We start from the raw sequence: 19,987 nt of genomic DNA, 5'->3' as shown, positions 1-19,987 counted from the left end.
TAAAAGAATCATTGAGAGCCTCCTAAAACAACCAAGTTCATATTAACATAACTAGGCATATTTTCAAAACCCAATTGCTTTTACTGGAAAATGGACATTTTTAACTTTGCTTAAATTCAGCAGTACACAACAATATATATTCACATTGCACAAATTTTTAAATTCTGTGACACAGTTAACAGAGCACTGAATGAAGAGTTAAGAGATCTAGATTCCAGTCTTCATTCCTACTCAATAAGTTGGGTGACCTTAAACAAACACTCTCTTCTCCTCCTTACTTGTAAACAAACAACAACAAAAACAAGACTTAAAATAGAGCAGAGGTTCTTTACTTGGGAATCTATGTACTTATTTTGATACCTGCATTTTAGTATAATTGGTTTCCTTTGTAATCCCACATATTTTATTTTATGCAATTAAAATCATTATTCTGATGATTCCATAGGCTTTCCCAAACTACAAACAGGGGTCCATGAAAAAAATATTTTAAGGACACCTGGGCTAGAGAATCTCTAAGGTGCCTTGTAACTCTAACACTTTATGATCCTATGACAAAAATGTTATATTAAAAAAATTAGTATTATGCAGGAAGAATCAGAGGGAAGAGGTAGAGACACCAGTTAGGGAGACTACTGCAAACAGAAGATGAGAAGAGTCTGAATAGGATACCAAACATGGAATGAGGACTGGAAGAATTTAAAAATTAACAATTCATGCAACATGGATGTATATTTATACACTATAACTTTGAGCTAAAAAAAATGCTTTATAAGCTAAAAAGGAAATGCCTGTCTTCCCTGGTGAGACCAGACATGACACAAGGAAGCTGTGCAAAGGCCATGGAGTAAAGGGAACCACTTCAATTTGGGAAGAAGGTATCACCACAGTCAGACCAAATATATCTTTGCTAAAAGATCATATCAAAATGAAATTGCCAATAAAGACAACTAGTTTCATGGAGAAGAATGAACAAATGTGAGATATATACATACATGTATACATACATACATATGTATATGTGTGGTAGTATATGTGTGCACATCTATAAATGGACAAATGCACACACTCAAAACTTTGTCCTTTGCTTTCCAAGTAGCTGTCATGCCAAAGAGAAGTTGATATACTCTAACAACTGCTTAAGGATGACTTGGAATAATGACCCTGTTCATCTTCCTCATTGTATAAATAAATCGTCTTTGCTGGAACTTTGAGGAACAGAAGCTGTGCTTTTCACTTCCCATTATAAGAAAAGAAAACACAACTAAAAACACTGTGCAGGATAACTAACAGTGGTTGCATGTGAAATTTATTTACAAAGAGGGACAAGCTTGCTTTCAAGGCACTGAACTCTAATGACTGACACTCCTGTGTGGGATAAAGGATGGGGGCTTCACAACTTTCTAGGTGTGGTTGCAAACTGCCTAAAATTATGCCCTTATGAACTTGCTTCTTTTATAAGCCGGCAGTGCGGGCTGACAGCAAAAAAAAAAAAAAAAATCCAAGGTAGTTATTAAACTAAAGCCTTACCATTGACTTTTACAAGTGTTGTCAGCAGCTTTGAGCCATAAAAGTTGGGAAATCCTCCCTCTATAAGTCAACCAATACAATTTGAGGCACAGTCTCATTTTTAAGTATGAAGCTGTTACAGCTATAAATCTTTCTGATCATGATGCCCCAGTTGTTTGGTGCTGATGAGAGACAGGGACATCAGGAAACATCTTAAAGCAAATGAGATACCTACAGTGACATTTTTACTCTTGCACTGAGACTGGAAACCTCTAAAAGCCTATTTTGCGAAATAAAGAACATGCTCTGAGAACTGTGGGACTGGTGGGGGTGGTATGTCAGAGGTGCTCCTATTCTGGGCCCAACTGTGCTGAAAGGTTTATATGGGCCAATACATGTTTATTAGTGCTCTTTAACTTTGAGAGTGAAGATGTCCTGACATTCACTATGGACAAGAAGGGAAACTCCACAGGGGAGCATCTGAGTTTCTTTGATATTTTTAATATGCTGTCCATTCTCACTGGCTAGGCCAGATGTGAGTCAAGGAAGCTGTGCATGGGCCACAGGGTGAAGGGAATGAAGTCACTGCCGCAGTTGGAACAAATATATTTTTGCTAGGAGATCGCATCAGGAAGGATAAAATACTTCTAAGATATCAGCCTTGCCTCTTCCTCATCATACACAGATCTCAGAGGAAATATCCTAGAACTTCAAAAAAAGCTTTTTAAAAAAAACATTAGGCAACTACAAACAGAAGAGCCAGAAAGTTGTCTCAGGAGATGACTCTTTAATTTACGATGTGATTTTTTTTTTTTTTTGCTACTAGCCCCACCCCAGAATGCATTGCAGGGGACTGAGACCTCCATTCCCAATGTTTCCTTCAATTCACTCCACATCCAACATATATTTATTGTCTTTCTTTACTCAGAACAGCAGGAGGACTGGGTCTGGTTTGAGTCTTGCTTCTATCCATTTGCTGACACTGTGGCTTTGGTACAAGTCAATTTCTCACCTATAAACCAGGTATAACAATACCTGTGCCAACTACTGTATCTCAGAGGATCATAAGGAGGAAAACCCTTTACAGTAGAAAAACTACAGTGGAAGTATAAGCTATTATCATCATGAAGCACTGTGGTGGGAGCTGTGGGCAATAGAGAAAGAAATGGGGTTCTTACTCTCACAGAACTTACAGTCTGGAGGGGGAAGATAAGGTACACAAAAGTAATTGTAATTTAAGGTACAATTTGCAAGTGAAAGATTGGGAATTCAGAGCACTTACAAACCAGAGATGGATGATGTGAACTGCTGTGTTAAGTTAGCTGCAGGTCACCATGGCTAAACAGATATACCTCAATATAAGAGCAGCCCTTGGGACCACCTGGATAACCAAATGTGAACTCCTTGAGATCAGGGACTGTTTTTGTTGTTTCTTTGTATTTCTGGTGTTCAGAACAGTACCTGGCACACAGTGATCACTTAATAAATGCTTGTTGATAGGACAGAGGGAAAAGTGTATGATCAGCATTAAGTTTTCTGCACTGGCTGGCCTACTCTAAGCTCTGAGGTTATTTTTTAGAGACTTGAGCCATCCCAGGTAACTTCTCTGTGTAAGTGGCAATGTGTTTGTAGTAATGAGAGCCTTGGATTGAGAATCATGGAACCTGGATTCGAACCACAGATATTTCTTGCTACCTGACACGGTTTCTTCAACAGTAAGAGGAGGAGATGGTACCTGACAATGTCTGAGGTTCCCAAAGATCATCTTTGATCGCTGCATGGCCACAAAACCAACTGTGTTTAGATGGTTTTGTCCAACCCATGGAAAACTGCTAAATTCAGAGCTACACTAATCTAGTTTCACTAATGTTAACTTTCAGAGTATAACAGTAATACAGATAACAGTAGTATGCTTTGAGTTTTGCAAAGGCTTTTAGACTCATTTGATTCTGACAATAAGCCTTGTGAGGTAGATGCTGTTATGATGTCCCTTTTACAGATAAGGCAACTGAGGCAGAGGGAGGTCAAGTGACTTGCCAGGGTCACACAGCTAACCAGTATGTATCTGAGGAAGGATTAGAATTTGGGTCTTCTTGACTCCAAATCCAGCATTCTAACCACTTTGCCACCTGTTGCCTTCTGATGGAATTAGGATTCCAACATTAAAACATACTTTTGTTGTCTTGGAAAATACTTTTCCCTTAAGAGGCTTCAATGAAATAGTCCCTCGGGAATAATAATGTGATACTAATGATTTTGTCTGGAAGTAAACATTCAAGTGATGATGTACCAGATTACAAATCTTCTTTCAGAGGTGCTAAATATTAATTATTGACTTGAAGAGGGTTCTATAGATATACTAATGTATTCTTTTTAAAAAATAGCCAAAACCTCCATTGAAAATGTGGAGCTTCAACTTCATGATTATGTTACACTGGCTGAACCCCTGTCAAAGAGTGTGTTCGTAAGAGCAACAACCTGCAGTCAGCAAGACCTGAGTTCAAATGCAGCCTGTGGCTGTGATGTCTGGCAAGTTACTTAAAAAAAATAAATCTCCATCTGCCTCAGTTTCTCTGTAAAACGGGGGAAAATAACAGCCCCTACCTTGAAGGGTTGTGAGGATAAAATGAAATAATCAATGGAAAGCACTTTAGCACAGTTCCTGGCACATAATAGGCACTTAAATGCTTGTTCTCCTTCATCCCCTAGATCCAGAAGCTGGAGGCTAGCAGAGTTTAATGATAAGCTCTGAACCAGTTCCTGAAGTCCAGGTAGGAGTTGGGCCCAACCAAAGAAAAAAAACTGCACCACACACCACAATGACTTGGTTTACTCTTAACACCTGGAAGCTGTGCTTCCTTTGCAGGCCCTGCCCCTGACTCTGGGCTTTCTCTACCATGCTGCTGAAACCTTCTCACCCTGGAACCTCCCTCCACTGGGATTTCTCCCAGTGGACTTACAACCCACTCCTGTGGCTGCTTCCTTTCAGAACCTTCTTTTTAAGGAAAATGCCCAGACTGTCCAAGGTTTCTTTCCTCTTCCGGCTCCCCTTCTGACTTTCTCGACTTTTTCTACCTCCCCTTTCTGGGAGGTACTTTCCTCTCCCACCCCGCTTTCAGCTCCCTTTTTTATCACCTTCCCTCCATTAGAATGTGAGCTTCTTGCGGGGAGAGACTATTTTTCTGTGTATTTGTATTTCTAGCACTGAGCATAGTACCTGGCACATAGTAAGGACTTGATAAATGCTTGTTGACCTGGATTAATATCACACTGGATAACAATACCAATCAGGAAGTTTAAAGTACAGTAACATTCCTTGAAGAGACAGCATCATACAGTGGAGAATATGCTAGATTAGGAGTTAGGAGTCAGATATGACTGAACAACACTGTGAAGGGGCTGGACTTACAGGGCCTAGCTCTAAATCTAAGATCTTAAGGATCAAGGGGCTGACAGAGTGTTCAGAATCAATACCCCTGAAGCACTACTGTTGTGTTCTACAAGGGCCTGCTAGATCAAAGGCAGTTTTTGCATAATGTGGAAAGGTAATGATTAAGTAACTTATTTTAATTCTATACTCAATAATTGCTTTCATTAAATATGGTTAATATGGGTAGTACACGTTCATAGAAATGAAAGCTAAAACGGCTGATGTCTTCCTTCGGTATACTAAGTTTGGGGAATGGAGAAGTATCTTAATCATTAGTCTTATGTTTTATCTGAATGAAAAACCAGAAATGAACCAAAGTAAGAATATGGATTGGAAAGCATGCATGGAGTGCAATCTGTACCGAGAGGATACCCTTATCAATGACATTATAGAGCCACTGAAGAGGAGAGATGCAAATGGAATTGTCAACATGGTACACAGACTGAGAGGAGGCATGGTATTGTAGAATGAGGGCTGGCTTTGGAGTCTGAGGACCTCAATTCAAATCCCACTTTCTACCTGCATGATCTGGGCAAGTCACTAACCTCGCTGGGCCTCAGTTTCCTAATCTGTAATAAGAGATGGTTGAATGAGATGAATTCTGGAGTCCTTTCTAGGTCTAAATCTATAAGCCTATCATCCCCAAGGTACACTAGAGTATCTGTACGAAAGTTCAATTTGAGCACCAAAAAAAGTAAAAAAAAAAAAATCAAGGTGCTGATCTGCAAACTACCAGAAAACCCCAAACCCAATTATAGCCACTAAGTATCTGAAGGAGAGACCCTCTGATTTGGAGGGGAACACAAGTTTTTAAAATCAGCAGTGTATGTGGAGGGACATTTTTAGCAGGAGAAACTGCATGATCTAAATAATAGTTACATTATGTGTGTGTGTTACATGTGCGTATACACACAGAGATAAATATAATTGTACATATGTTACATATAAAATTTATTTCAGAATATATAAAAGAATACTATATACACATGCAATTATATATAACATATAGCATATTGTATATAATTTAACATCTATAATATAATCATTTCAGAATATACAAAAATAGCACTATATACACATATTTCTATAATTCATTTCAGAATACACAAAATAATACAAAGCAAAAACAAACTCTTCCAACAGGTATTTCTTAAAATATAACTGCAAATGCAATGTGTGTCACATTGTATGCTGATGGGCTTGTGCAAATAAGCTACTGAAAAGTAACTGTCCTAATCCATTCAATGACATTCCAGGGTATGTGGGGTGTGATGATGATGGAGGAGGCTAGTGTACACATGTATTTATGGATATTTTATATACACACACACACTTAGGTAACATTTATATAGCACCTACTATGCACCAGGACTCTAAGTACTTTATAATTATTATCTCATTTGATCCTCAAAACAACCCTGGGAGGTAGGTGCTATTATTATCCCCATTGTATAGATGAGGAACCTGAGGCAAACAGAGGTAAAATGACCTGACCAGGGTCCCACAGTTAATGTGTGATTCTGGCTTAGAAATGAGGTCTTCCTGATTCCTGGCTTCTCTTGCCACCTAGTTGCACATTTATATATATGTGTATGTATGTGTGTGTGTGTGTGCGTGTGTGTAACATATATTATGTGTGTGTATAACATACATAGTCACACATACAGATACACATCTATGACAATTTGTCAGGATTAAAATGATTAAAGTATTAAAATATACAAAAAACACTTTCATATCTAACAGAATGTCAAAGAACGCAGCCACATCAGCACATGCATAGCAGGAGGACTGAATGAAGGGTGCAGATGAGTGGGGCATGGCATTCGAATCACAATGCGGAGATAAAGGATGATGACTGCAGCTACACATGCACATATGGGGGAACGTCAGCGCTTATCATGTCAAGTGAGCTCAGATTAGTCAGAATGTGTGATTCCAACTGAGTAGGGGAATACAATCCCCATATAAAATGGCATGCATTCTCTTGGCTGCCTGGCTCTGTACACACCCACACATAACAAACTGGCATTGCCAGTTGGCAAGGTCATAAAATCATAGAATATAAAATGGTAAACTTCAGGATTGAGTCAAACTCCTGTATTTGATAAATAAGAAATAATAAGAAATAAATAAGAAATAAGAAAACTAAAGCTCAGAGATATTAGATGACTTGGTATTAGAAGACACAGATGGTTGTAAACCCAGGAGAGAGGTTCCCTGGCCCTTATTTGGGTGGTCTTTTCACTACATCATACTTGTCTCTTGCATGCACTTAAAATTCTGTCAAAATAACAATGTCTTCCAATGTTTGGAACACAGGTGTAAACAATATGCTTACTGCCTTACTTCCTTTCACCCCAAACTTAGAATAAAAACATGGTAGTGAACAAACTCTTCCCATACATTTCAAATGAGGCTACTCCAGTACCTAAGTGGATAGAGTACCAAGCCTGGAATCAGCAAGACTCATCCTCCTGAGTTCAAATTTAGCCTCAGGTACTTACAGGCTGTGTGACCCTGGGCAAGTCACTTAAAGCTGTTTGCTTCCATTTCCTCATCTGCAAAATGAGCTAATGAAGGAAGTGGCAAAGCACTTCAGTTTCACTGCCAAGAAAACTCCAAATGGGGTCAGGTAGAGTCAGACTAAAGGGCTAAACAACAACCACCACCTAAGTCATTTAGAATAAGAGATGGGGTCCAAAGTTGGGGAACAAGCCAAGATCTAATTACCACAGAGAAGACAGGAAATTCAATTCTGTGAAACAAGTATTTATGGGGTGCCTCCTCTGAACAAGGAAGGCCCTATACTGAAGAGATTCCTCCTTCCTCCATTAAGACAAAGATCAGACAGGAGAGTCTACTTGGAATCCCAAAATAGGGATGTGGGATTTTGTGCTTTTTAGCATGATGGCAATATAAGTAAAATACTAATTGGGGAATATATTCCCAGAGAGCATAACGCAACTGCTCAAAATCCTGCGTTTTACTTCTTAAGAACGCTTAGTGCTGTGGTTTGGTTTGCAACCAGAAGATGAGTTAGGAGGCAAAAAACCCACACCAACAAGGAACATATATGCATATATACATATTCCTCTATCCACAAGTTTTCTTGTAAAGAAAAATGGTTAAATAAAAACTATTGATTTTATATAGCCTGGGGGAAATAGTGCCTCATTGCCATGATACCACTTTTCAAATGTGCCTTGTACTCCAGCAAAAGGCCTTTCTCCAAGTGAGAGTTAAGATATAAGTCTAGGAAATGAGGACAAGGTGTGTTGCTATGCACAGGATTTCACACCCAACATAAGGCAACAGGTGGTAGCATCTAAATATGGTAACAGCTTTCTTCACACAATCTTATAAAGAATTTTGTTCTGAGATCCTTTCGATATATGATGCTGTAATAGGAACTGGAGAAATATTTTTAATAATGCGGAAAAGAGTTATTTCTGGTTCTTTAAGAATTTATCATTTCTAGAAATGTTGGGATATGTGTGTTTTTGTATTTATATGTGTGTATATACATACACACACACATATATATATTTCAGTTGCGATCCACCCTCAATAATTCATAGCAATGACAGCATTCAGGGATAACATGGATTAAGGAAATCCACAGAAAACCTTAATAACTTCACTTCAGTCGACAGTTGCAATCTCTTCTGATTTAATAAGTCAAGCAAAGTTGCCTGTGCCTAGACTGGAATCCATATCTGTATTTAAGGTAAGTGGGGAGATGGAGAAAGGACAAGGGGTTCCAAGGATGTAAAATTGTCCCCTGGTGTAGTGTCTAGGTATTTGCTAAGTTGAGGCCAATTTGTATGATGAAGTGGGGCAGATACTGGGGTCCTTCTCCATCCTTGCCAGTTGAGAATGCTTTTGGTCACCCTTTCTCCCCATGCCCTTTGTCCTAAAAGGTAACCAGATCTGAAGTATTTTGAGATTGGTGCTTGATTTAAATCCTTGGGATGATCAATCAGGTGAAATGACTTGGTAAATAAAGAACTTCTCATGGTTACACAACAACTTGCTCTAGGCACATGAGTGCACACTTGTCTGAATGTTTGAGGCTGGGTCTTGAAGTTGCTATGTGTTGGAATATGTGAATTTCCCACTGTTCAAAACATGGACAAGTTTTTGCAGGCTGTAAATTATAATGTCAGGTGCTTTGTGTGTGCATATGCTAATCAGGAAGCATGAGGCCTACAAAAGAGAACTGTGCTCTTATCTGTGTGATTTCTCCTGGCCCATGGGTAAGTATGAATTAAAATGTAATGTCAACAAGCAGGGTGTTGGTTTCCAAGGCCTTTTAAGTAAGTAAAGATGTGTGATGCTAACTTAGGGTGGAGAATGAATAAGAAAGGAGTTTAGACCAAGGAAACATGTATATATAAGTGAGATATGGACAGATAACAAGACTGGTTACATAAATTATCCCTGGTACCCTCCATGATAAAATGGCAGACCCTGAGATCGTGAACTTCTTGAGAGCATGAACTGTCTTTTGGGTCTTTCTTTATTTCCAGAGCTTAGCACAGCGTTTGGCCATAGTGGGTGCTTAACAAACGTTCACTGATGGCATATTTGGCGTTAGAAGGGACTTCAGAGGCCATCTAGTCCAATCCACTAATTTTGCAAGTTGAGAAAAGACTGAATAACTCACCCATGAACACCAAGGTAATAAACATCAGAGGCAGGATATGAACTCTGGCCCTCTGACCTAAAAACCAGAAAACTTTCCACTATAACATGCTGTCTCCCCAAACCAATAGATATGTTCCAGAAAATTTTAGAATAAATTGATTGTAAATCAAATCACAACTTAAAACTAAGAGTCACAGGTAGGATTTAAGCCCAGGTCTTTCTAACCAGAAATCCAATACTTTAACTACTACACCAAATAGCCTCCTCCACATCAGTATATAGCTCTATGGTTTTTTCATGCAAGGCATTTTTACATCATGTTTATATCATACCACCTCATTAAATTGTATTCTCCTGAAGGGCATGGGACCAAATCCCTAGTTTTTGGTAACTTTCCCATATCCAAAGATAATTCATTTACAATTGGGTTCAATATATAGCACTGCCTCACTTTTGGACCAAAAGTAGCAGGGGAAGGGTGGAGTAGACTGAATGTGAACAAATGCAATTCAACATGCACAATACTCACAGATCCATGGGAAGTTCTCATCCATTGACAAGGTTATGAAGTTTTAATATTTGTGCACATAGAGAAGTGTTTAGGGATATAGGGAGAGGCTAACAGGAAAAAAGAGCAAGTGTGTGTATCTGCCTGTGAAGGCTGCCAGGTGGCCATTTCTTGTTAGAGTGCAAGGGAGAGGCTGGTGAAGGGTCAGGGATGGCATCTGGGCCACCTTGGCACATGTGATGGCAGATTTGATTCCATTCTTGACCTCATGTACGCTGCACTGGGTGTCCCAGAGTACAAAGCTCATGACACCTGCTATAGGCTGTGCTGCACCTTCCAGTGTGGGAAGTAGGATGTGTGGCTGGTGGCCCGACACATTCAGGGCCATTTGGTGAGAAGTGCCCGCTGGTGCCACGGTGTGCAGATCGGAATACTGTACCAGCGCTGGGGATGGCGATTCACACCACTGGGGCCAGCACTGTCACGGCTTTTCACGTCGGACTGATGCTAGTGTCTGGAGATAGGGGAGGGGCCCAAACTGTAGGCGTGAACTCCTTGTTAGTATTAATGAGCACTTATTATGCGCCAGGCACCGTGCAAGTACAAAAAGGGGCAAGATGTGGGGGCAATTTGTCTGGAGTGGCTTAGGAAGAGGTGGAAGGGGGGCGAGTTTTCCTCGTGGGACACCCAAAGGGTTTTCCCAACCTGAAGATGGGGACGGGCCGTCAGCTGGGAAGCAGCGGACAGCGAGGGACACCTGTGCCCCACCTGTGCCCGTCTGACGGTGGCAAGCGCGGCAGGGGCCCCCGAGGACAAGGTGCCGGCCTCGGGCTTGGCCCAGCCTCATTTTCTCCCAGCTCAGCACCAAACTTTCTCCTGCTCCCGGAATGTGACCGCTTGGAGACCAGACGGAGGATGGAGGCGCTGCCAGCTGCTCCCCGCACCCAGGTCTCCCCCTCCCCCTCTTCCCGTCGCTCCCACCCTCTTCCTCCGAGGGAAGCCAGTCCAGCCCAGCCCAACCCCACCCCGCGCATCATCCTTCCCCACCCACCCTCCCTGCGAACTCCGCGCCCAGGGGACACAAAGCGGCGCAACGAGGGGAGGGGGTGGGAATGAGCCGGGGTAGCCCCTCTCGGGAGGAGCTGGGTGGGGCGCGGAGGGGGCGATGCCCGCGGAAGTCTACCTTTAGGAGAGGCCAGGTCAGCGGCGGGCGGGGAGGGACGGCCTCAGCATCGCGCGCGCTGCGCGGCTCCTGCGCGGCTCCTCCGCATCCCCCGCTGCGCTCCGGGCGCCAGCCCCGCGAAGATCCCAACGCCGCTGCCGCTGCCGCCGCCGGGTGCGGGAGCCTCGGCCAGACGCGGCTGGCGCTGACTCCGCTCTCCTCCGCCGCCGCTCGCCTCCTCTCCCCCGGCGCCTGCCACTGTCAAGCGGAGCCCCGCCCCCTGCGCTCTCTGCCGGGGCCGGGAGCCCGGAGCCGCCGGGAGCTGGGGCGGGGCCGGGACCACCCGGGAGAACCACGCCGCCCGCCGGGATTGGCCCCGCGCCGGCGCCGGCTCCGCCCCCGCCCGCCCCCTCCCTCGCTGGGGCCCAGCCGCCGGGGGCACCTCGCGCCCTCTGCCCTGCGGGATGACCTCGGGATGCAGGGCGGCGAGCATCTGCGCTGGGGCTCCCCTCCTCCGTGGCGCGCCTCCTCCGCGGCGGGCGCCGGCCCCTGGAGCGGGCATCCCCGGCCTCACCTCCGGAGGAGGAGGAGAAGGAGGAGGAGGAGGATTACCGTTTCTCCATCTCAGGTCCCCCAGAGGCCCGCAGAAAAGAAATGCAGTCAACAAACACTTCTCTGGGGGCGCCTTCCCGGGGGCGGGTTGCTCTAGGAAGAAGTGTTATTTATTTATGGGAGTGAGTGAGTGTGTGTGTGTGTGTGTGTGTGTGTGTGTGTGTGTGTGTGTGTGTGTGTGTGTGGGTGTGTGTGTGGGTGTGTGTGTGTGTGGGTGGTCAGAGGGCAGACCCAAAGGGAGAAATACCACATTAGAGCCTCGGCAAGGGTGGGTGGGTGTGGGCACGGCAGGAACGGGTCCCTCTAGTCCGGCGTCGGTTTTATGGATAAAGGAAAAAGGGACCGAGTGGGGTGAAAGGACGGATCAAGGTCACAAAGCCGCGTAGCCCCAGAACCCCCCTACAAGCAGGAGGCACCTGCCAAAGAAAGGGCACCTTGCGAGGCTTGGGGACCCAAGAACGGAAAAGACGCCGTCCCTGGGTCCCCCCGCTTCTTCCCCTGAGCCTCGGATCCTAACCCTGATCCGGTCTTTGTTTTGTCCTTGTACACCGAGCCTCTTGGATGTGGCAGGTAGCCGTTCAGTGCCGATTGGACTGGATTTTCTTTAGATTGTTAACTGGATTTCAGCGTTTGATCGGGAGGCAGGTGGCACGGTGGAGGCCAGAGCGTCCCGAGCTTGGAGTCTGGCCCCAGACGCTGCTAGCTCCGCAAACTTGGACATAGCCCTTGTCCTCCCTTAGCCTCGGTCGTGGATCTGGGGTGTCAGTTCTGTCCAGCTCTCTGGGACCTCATGAAGCAGCACACCAAGCCTTTCTGCCCTCCCCGTCTCCCTACGTCTGTCCATTGCTTCTGGGACACTACCTGTCTCATCCTCTGCCTAGCTCCCTTTGCCTTCAATCTTTCCCCAAATCAGGGTTCTTTCCGGTAAGTCCTGTCTTCAAAAGTATTTAAGCTTCACCTTCAGTGTCTGACCTTCCAGTTAAGAGCCCGAATTAACTTTCAGTATGGACTGATTGGATTTCCTTTCTGTCCAAGGGACTCTCAAAAGTCTTCTCCAGCAGCACAATTTGAAAGCATTGAACAGAGAGAACACCTACCTTACAGGGTTTAGGAGATTATACAATATATACATGCCCATACACACATGTACACGCACACATGTACATCTACACACACGTTAACATACAAAGGTACACGTGCACACATGTATATACCATATATACACATAGAGAGAATACTCTGCAAATCTAAAACGCTGTAAAAATGTTAGCTATTATGAATATCCACTGCTGTTTCCAGTTCTGTTAAGGTTTGCCGCGAAATTTTGGAATTTTGGTGGTTGTGTTCCTGCAGATGTTAAAAATATAATTTTGCTTAATATACATTTTACATTTTCAGGATATGTAGTATGGTAAGTATATTACTTACAGTAGAGATAAAAATTGGTCACATATACACAAATATATACACACATACACAAACCTCAAAACAATTCAGGATTTGAACTTCAAAAGAATACCACTGAAATGACTGCTTTTACTTAAGGGACTACCTTTCCATCTCTCCACACTCCAGCAACATTTCCACTCCTGCAACCTGCTCAGATTCCTGAGTTCCTTCCCTAAGACCAGCTGAGGAAGTGCCTGGTCAGTCACTTTCACTTCTAATATGGCTCAGCACCCCCAACTCTCTGACTTACTTTCCACCTTGTCTCTTCCTGTGTCCCTTGTGTTTCCATGTTAGAGTAGAAGCTCCTTGAGGGAAATAACTGCTTTTTGCTTGTATTTGTATTTAAAGTTCTTAGCAGTACTTGGCACATATGTAAATACTTTAATCTAAGGGAAACTGCTTGAGCAAGTCCCCTAGTGTCATCCATTTATTTAAAAGTTCACTCTTCATAGTAATGAATACTGCACCCTAAGTTAAAAAAAATAGAGAATCACTGACCTACTGTGTGCTAGGTATCTTACGGGGAGATACACACAGGAAGGAGAATTCTCTCTGCCTTCAAGGCACTTTCTATCTTAGGTAGGATTTGCTGCTGTAGAGGTATTAGAGGGTAGAAATCATGACTTGAGATATGCTCTAATCAGGTCTGCATAGTGAAAGCCTGATCCAGGAGGGCAATCTGAGAGAGCATAGCACTGAACTGGTTAGGAAAAAGCAACAGTTCTGATTTCAGTCCCACACCTTACCAAATGTATGTCTTTGGTGATACCTGTGTAAGGATGTAGGGTCCACTGAATCAATCACTCCACCCCTTAATTACTGTAATCAATCAGGTGAGAACAGCTCTATTGTATCAAACATCAACCAAAAACGGTAGGTGTCAAAAATCCTTAGTTTACTTCATTGTCATTGGATGAAGTGAAGACATTTTACACAATAAGTATATATGCAGATTATAGAGAAGATATAGTTACATCCCCTATGGAGATAAAAACCAGCAAGTTAATTTGTAATTGGGCATTTTGGGCAGTTTACTGGGTAGGAGCTGTTCCAGCAAAGCCCCTGTGAGAGAGTAGAATTTCTTTGGGGACGGGGACAGAGTGGAGGAGGGGAAGAGCCTCAACCTCAGTCTCCTTCCAACCTTGGTCAGAGGAGGACCTAGGATGTTTTAAAGTGTGTGGAGAATTTTGAATTTCCCATCAATATCCTGGTAGGGTCCTCAAAATATTAGGCAGCAGTATCTGTATTGGAAGGCAAGAACAAATGACATGTTGAGGAAAGGTAATTTCAAGCCTCTGCAAGGAACCTAAAAGAGAGCTACATCATACTCAAGCAGAAGGGAACCCGATAACTTCCTAAAGGGGTCATGTTACAGAATTTTGGGGGGACTGTTTTATACAATCTTAATAACATACAACTTAATAAATACTCCTTTCTAGAAGCTAATTAAGTCTGACTAATTGATGTCTACTGATAGTCAGTGGGAGAAGCAAAGTGATGGGGGCTTGTGGACTACTTATAGTATCTATACTATAGTACATCCCAAACCCATTATGTCTCCTAGAATTTTCAGCCCAAATTGTACTGAAGCCTACTTCTCCTCTGAAACTTCTCCCTCTGATTAAACAGTTTCTCCCCAAACCTCCATTTAAGGAAGGTGCCCAAGCCAGGCCTGTTTTCATTCAGGTTCTCCAAACTGCACCTCCAACTTCCTCCATCCCTACCTCATGAGTCCCCTTTCAGCCTTTTTTTTTTTAATGTATTGGCTTCACTAATTAGTATGTAAGCTCCCTGAGCACAGGAACTGTCTTTCTGCTTGTATATGTATTCCCAACATTTAGCACATGCAGTTAGTAAGTGTTGATAAATACTTGTTGACTGACCCTGACTGTATTACTTTAAAAATAGTTTTGACATTGAGGAAGTCACCCCCCCCCCAAGTCCTCACCCCCAATGAGCCCGTGCGCATGCACACACACACACACACACACACACACACACACACACACACACACACACACACACACACACACCCTTCCCCAGGGGTCAAGAACAGTAGAAGACTGCTGTAATCAAAACTGAGACACTATTTAAAATATGGAGTTTCACTTTGCTATGAAATGAGAGTCACAGCCTGAAGAGTGAGGTGAACCTCCTTGCCTTAGAGATATCAGGAGGCATCAGGAGAAGTAAGCTTCAGTACAATTTGGGCTGAAAATTCTTGGATAGGAGATGTAAAAATTAAAGAGCCACTACCAGAAAGAGAGCAGTGTACTTCTGGCATCACTGTGCAGGTTTTTCCCCCTCCAAGAATCGGTGCCTGTAGTGATGAAATTCATAATGAAAATTGGTCCAGGCAACTTGTAAGATACGGTGTTTCAGAATATTTTGGCAAAGAAAAAAAAAATCAAAATATCCTTTTTCACTATACACTCAAAAAAAGAAAAAAAACCCTGTAAGTTACTCAACTTCTAAAACTGTGTCATCCTCAAGCTAGGACAGATCATGTATTAATATTATTTTGCCATAGGTTAATATTTGAGAACTAAAGAATTTGTCATTTATTTTGAAGATAGAAAAATTTTTTCAATCCCATTGGTTTCTCCTCCACTTTTCTCTGCATCCTTCTTCCTGAATCCATTCCTTCTCTCATGAGACTCTGATGGCTAATTAGTACTTTAGGGTTATGATTTTTTTTCTTTCCTCACATTTTCCTATACAGAAATCTAGAAAGTAAAAATGATAAGGGAACAGTGACTTCATTAGAGATTTGCAGACAGACTAAAACCAGAAGGGAAGCTTGTAGCTGATTCTCTTCCAGGAACAGATGTCATGCCTCCCAAAGGAGTTATTATGGATAGGCAGAAATGAGATAATGAAAATATACAAGCTACTTTGGAAATGCTATCAAATAAGATTGTATTTGCCAGCCAGTCTAAGGACTGTCTGGTAAATGGTATTTACTGACAAAAGCAAAAGAAAAAGCACAGTAGTTGCCTTCTGAGGGATAGTCAAAGGGGAAAGGATCAGGAAAAATAATTTAAGAATTGAAGCATTTGATTTGAGATGATTGGTCTATCCGCAATAGTGACAGAAGATTATAAAGCACCTTGGGGAAAGTCCTAGGAAGCAGAGAGTGTGTTACCAGTTGGCCTCAGCTGGCTTTCAGCCCGCAGATCTGCCCTTAAAATGGAACTCTGGCAGCTCACAAGGCTGAGGACACGACTTGTCAGCAAAGCCATAATTAATAATTTTTGCTCCGGGGTTAAGAGCCTCTGTGTAAGCAACACAAAATTGGTCCTTAAGTCTTTGGTACACCATTCAGTGGTGGAGAGACTGAATTCGAAGAGAAGAGACTTCCTTGGAGTGGGGCTATCCAAAGGAAGGGGAGATAAACTGTCTATTATACTTTCTTCAGGATCTAACCAGCTTCTCTTGGATATTCTCCTCTCTTGGCTCTCCTCCTACTTGTGTGACCACTCAGTATCCATTAATGGATCTTGGGCCATGACATCCTCACTAACTGTGGTGTCCCTCAAGGCTCTGTCCTAGGCCTTGCTCTATTTTCTTTATATACTCTCTCTCTTTCTCTCTCTTGGTGATCTCATCAGCTCTCATGGGTTCAATTATCATCTCCCTGCAGATAATTCCCAGATCTATTTATCCAGCCCTGGTCTCTCTCCTGAGTGCTCATCATCACCAACTATTTCTTGGATATTTTGAATTAGACGTCTTGTAGGCATGTCAAAGTCAACATGTCCAAATGTAAGTCATTATCTTTCCCTCAAAACCATCTCCTCTTCTGAGAAGAATATTAGTATTAGTATCCTAGTATTGTCAAGGGCATTACTTTCCTTCCACGTTAAGCAGGTTCATAAACCCTGTGTTCTTTTCTCTTGATCACCCCACATATTCAAGCAGTTGCTGAATATTATAATTAAATTAAAATTAAATTAAAATTTTATAATTTCTTTTTCCATTCACAAAAATTCCCTTTTCACAGTCACCATTCTCTTTCAGGACTCGATCACAGCTGATCTGGATTATTATAGCCTTCTATATATAATAGCCTTCTAATTGTACTCCATGTATCATCTCTCCCTCCTCCAATTCATCATTTATTTAGCTATCAAAGTGATTTTCCTAAATCATACTTCTAATCACCATCTGCTTAATAAACTCCAATATCTCCCTGTTAGCAATATATATATAATATATATAATATATGTAACGTATATAAAATATGTATATAATATATACAAGGGCCTCTATTTAACATTTAAGCCTCTTTACATATTTCTTAGCTTCTTCCTATATTTTCAGTCATTTAATATATTATTCCTCACCTTACGCTTTTTTGGTCTAGCCACAAACAGTGCTCCATTTCTTCTCTCTGGGCCATTGTAGTAATTATCCCAGGCCCAGAAGGCTCTCCCTCCTAACTTTTAACTCTTAGAAAGTTAGAATCTATTTAGACTGCTCAAACACCATCCCTTGCAGGAGGCCTTTCCTGGTCCACCCAGTTGCTAAGTATATTCCCCTCTTAGTTACCTTCCATCTCTTCTATGTTTATTTCCTTGCCCTGCCATTTGCTATTTGTGTGACCTTGGGCAACTCCTTTATTTATCTAAACCTCATTTTTCTCATCTGTAAAATGAAGGAGTAAGAAGAGATAGCATCTAAGGTCACTTCTAGCTCTAAATCTATGACCCTCAATTTGAAACCAGTCCCTGGTGATGAACTGGTGATCCATTCTCTGGGTTTGTTTGTCTTAATTTTACGTTTTAAAGTACAGTTATTATCCCTTCCACATCAAGGGGATTAGGTGCATGGTGCCCCCACGCCCCCATCTAGAAAATCCACATGATATTTTTTGGCCCTTCCTTTGTATCAGAAAAGAAATCTGAATTATGGTATTAAAAGATAAAATATGTTGATATTACACAATACTATACATATATTTTATGCATTTCTGAGTTTCTAATTTTTTTTCTGTGTTGTTTGCAGCTTCTGCAAAACTCCCCCAAAATTCCTTTTTAATTTCTTATGTTTACCTGCAATATATTGAAAACTTGATGGGGAAAGTCATGATATGGAAGGGATAACTGTAGTAGGCATTCCATAGCAATTTATGTATATTTTGCTTTCCTTTTTAAAATGGAAACTCCTTGAAGGCAGGAACTTTTCGCTTTTTGTAGCCACACCAATTAGCATAGTGTTCAGCACGCAGTAAGAGCCTGAAATGCTTATTGATACATTGGCTTGTAGCTTCTTTTTAAAAATAATTATACCTGCTAGGTTCAAGTTGAATTAGAATGAAGCTTAATTGTTTTAAGCTCTATGAAGTTTTAATACCTTGAGGCAGAAATTTGGTTTGGTTGCCCCAGCTTAGTTATGCCACTGATTTTAGAACACATGTGCTGCTCTTTTGAATCCCTCCCTTGGAATATCACAGCCTCTTAAACTCTGAGATGTCTGTCTAATTGGGAGATGGCTAACTGACTGTTAGATTGGTAAGCCTGTGATATGTAGACACAGGCACACACACATATATACACATACACATGTAATATATAATAATAGAGTATAATATATACTATAATACAATATAATATATAAAATATCATATATAAAGACATAGGGAGCAAAAACATAAATTTGGAAATTAAATAAGATTATAAATGTATACTATTTTAAAACAGAACCAGGAGAGCTAAACACAGGGGACAAAGTCCATCACCAGAGATTGGTTTCCCATGTTACATTCATCTTCTAGGTGGCTCAGTGGAGTCAGAAAGATGAGTTCAAGTCCAGTTTTAGATACTTACTAGCTTTATGACCTTAGACAAGTCACTTAACCTTTGTTTCCCTCAATTTTCTCAGCTGTAAAATGGGAATAATAAGAGCTCCTACCATCCAGAGTTGTAGTGAGGATCAAATTGATTAATATTTGTAAAGTGCTTTGCAAATCTTAAAGATATAAACATATACACATATGTGTATACATGTTTATATACACATTCGCATATAGATATATAATACTGGCATCATCACCATCATCATTATTATTTTGAAAAGGACATCATATCATCTAAATCCCTAATTTTATTGATAAGGGTATGGACCCCTAGAGAAAAGAAGTCATTTGTCCAAGGCTACATAAGTACTAAGTAGGAAAGTCAAGATTCAAACCCAGCACCCATGTTCTTCGATTCCAAATCTATCATTCTTTCCTCTATACCACATTGAGCTTATTGACTATTTTTGGTTGTAAACACCAACTTAGGATCATAGAATTAGAATCTTGGAGGGACCTTGATCTTATGTAATCCAATCTTCTCATTTTAAAGATGAGTAAACTGAGGCGCAGAGGGGGTTAAGTGAGTTCCCCGAGATCATATAGGTAGTAGGTGACAAAAAAGGATGTATGTGTATATGTGTGTATATATATGTACATATACATACATACATATTCATAATGTGTATGTACATATACACCCACATATTTAGGACATCTGATTCCAATCCTAAATTCAGTAATCTTTCCACTATGCCAGTGGTGTTAAACTCAAAAAGAGATTGGAGTAAGGGGGGGGTGGTGGTTCTAAACTATACATAAGAATCCCCACAGACCACACATTGATTTATAAAACCATACATGCTTACATAT

At 41.6% G+C, this 19,987-nt stretch overlaps 1 protein-coding gene and 1 long non-coding RNA gene across 2 annotated transcripts in view; one reads left to right on the top strand and one right to left on the bottom strand.

The window, feature by feature from the left end:
* LOC140505667 (uncharacterized) overlaps positions 1-11,104 on the top strand; it is a 75,493-nt gene extending 64,389 nt beyond the window's left edge. The window contains exons 7-8 of the long non-coding RNA XR_011967598.1: positions 4,216-4,277; positions 6,683-11,104. This is a non-coding gene — a long non-coding RNA (uncharacterized lncRNA). The remainder of the gene's footprint in view (positions 1-4,215; positions 4,278-6,682) is intronic.
* Positions 1-11,500, bottom strand: part of FRY (FRY microtubule binding protein) — a 566,260-nt gene extending 554,760 nt beyond the window's left edge. The window contains exon 1 of the mRNA XM_072611868.1: positions 11,278-11,500. The gene's annotated coding sequence lies outside the window, so the exon portion shown is untranslated. The remainder of the gene's footprint in view (positions 1-11,277) is intronic.
* Positions 11,501-19,987: the final 8,487 nt, after the last annotated feature.

This window comes from Notamacropus eugenii, chromosome 5, assembly GCF_028372415.1.
Source record: "Notamacropus eugenii isolate mMacEug1 chromosome 5, mMacEug1.pri_v2, whole genome shotgun sequence".
Taxonomy (NCBI): Eukaryota; Metazoa; Chordata; class Mammalia; order Diprotodontia; family Macropodidae; genus Notamacropus; species Notamacropus eugenii.
This window is presented reverse-complemented; position numbering and strand designations above follow the sequence as displayed.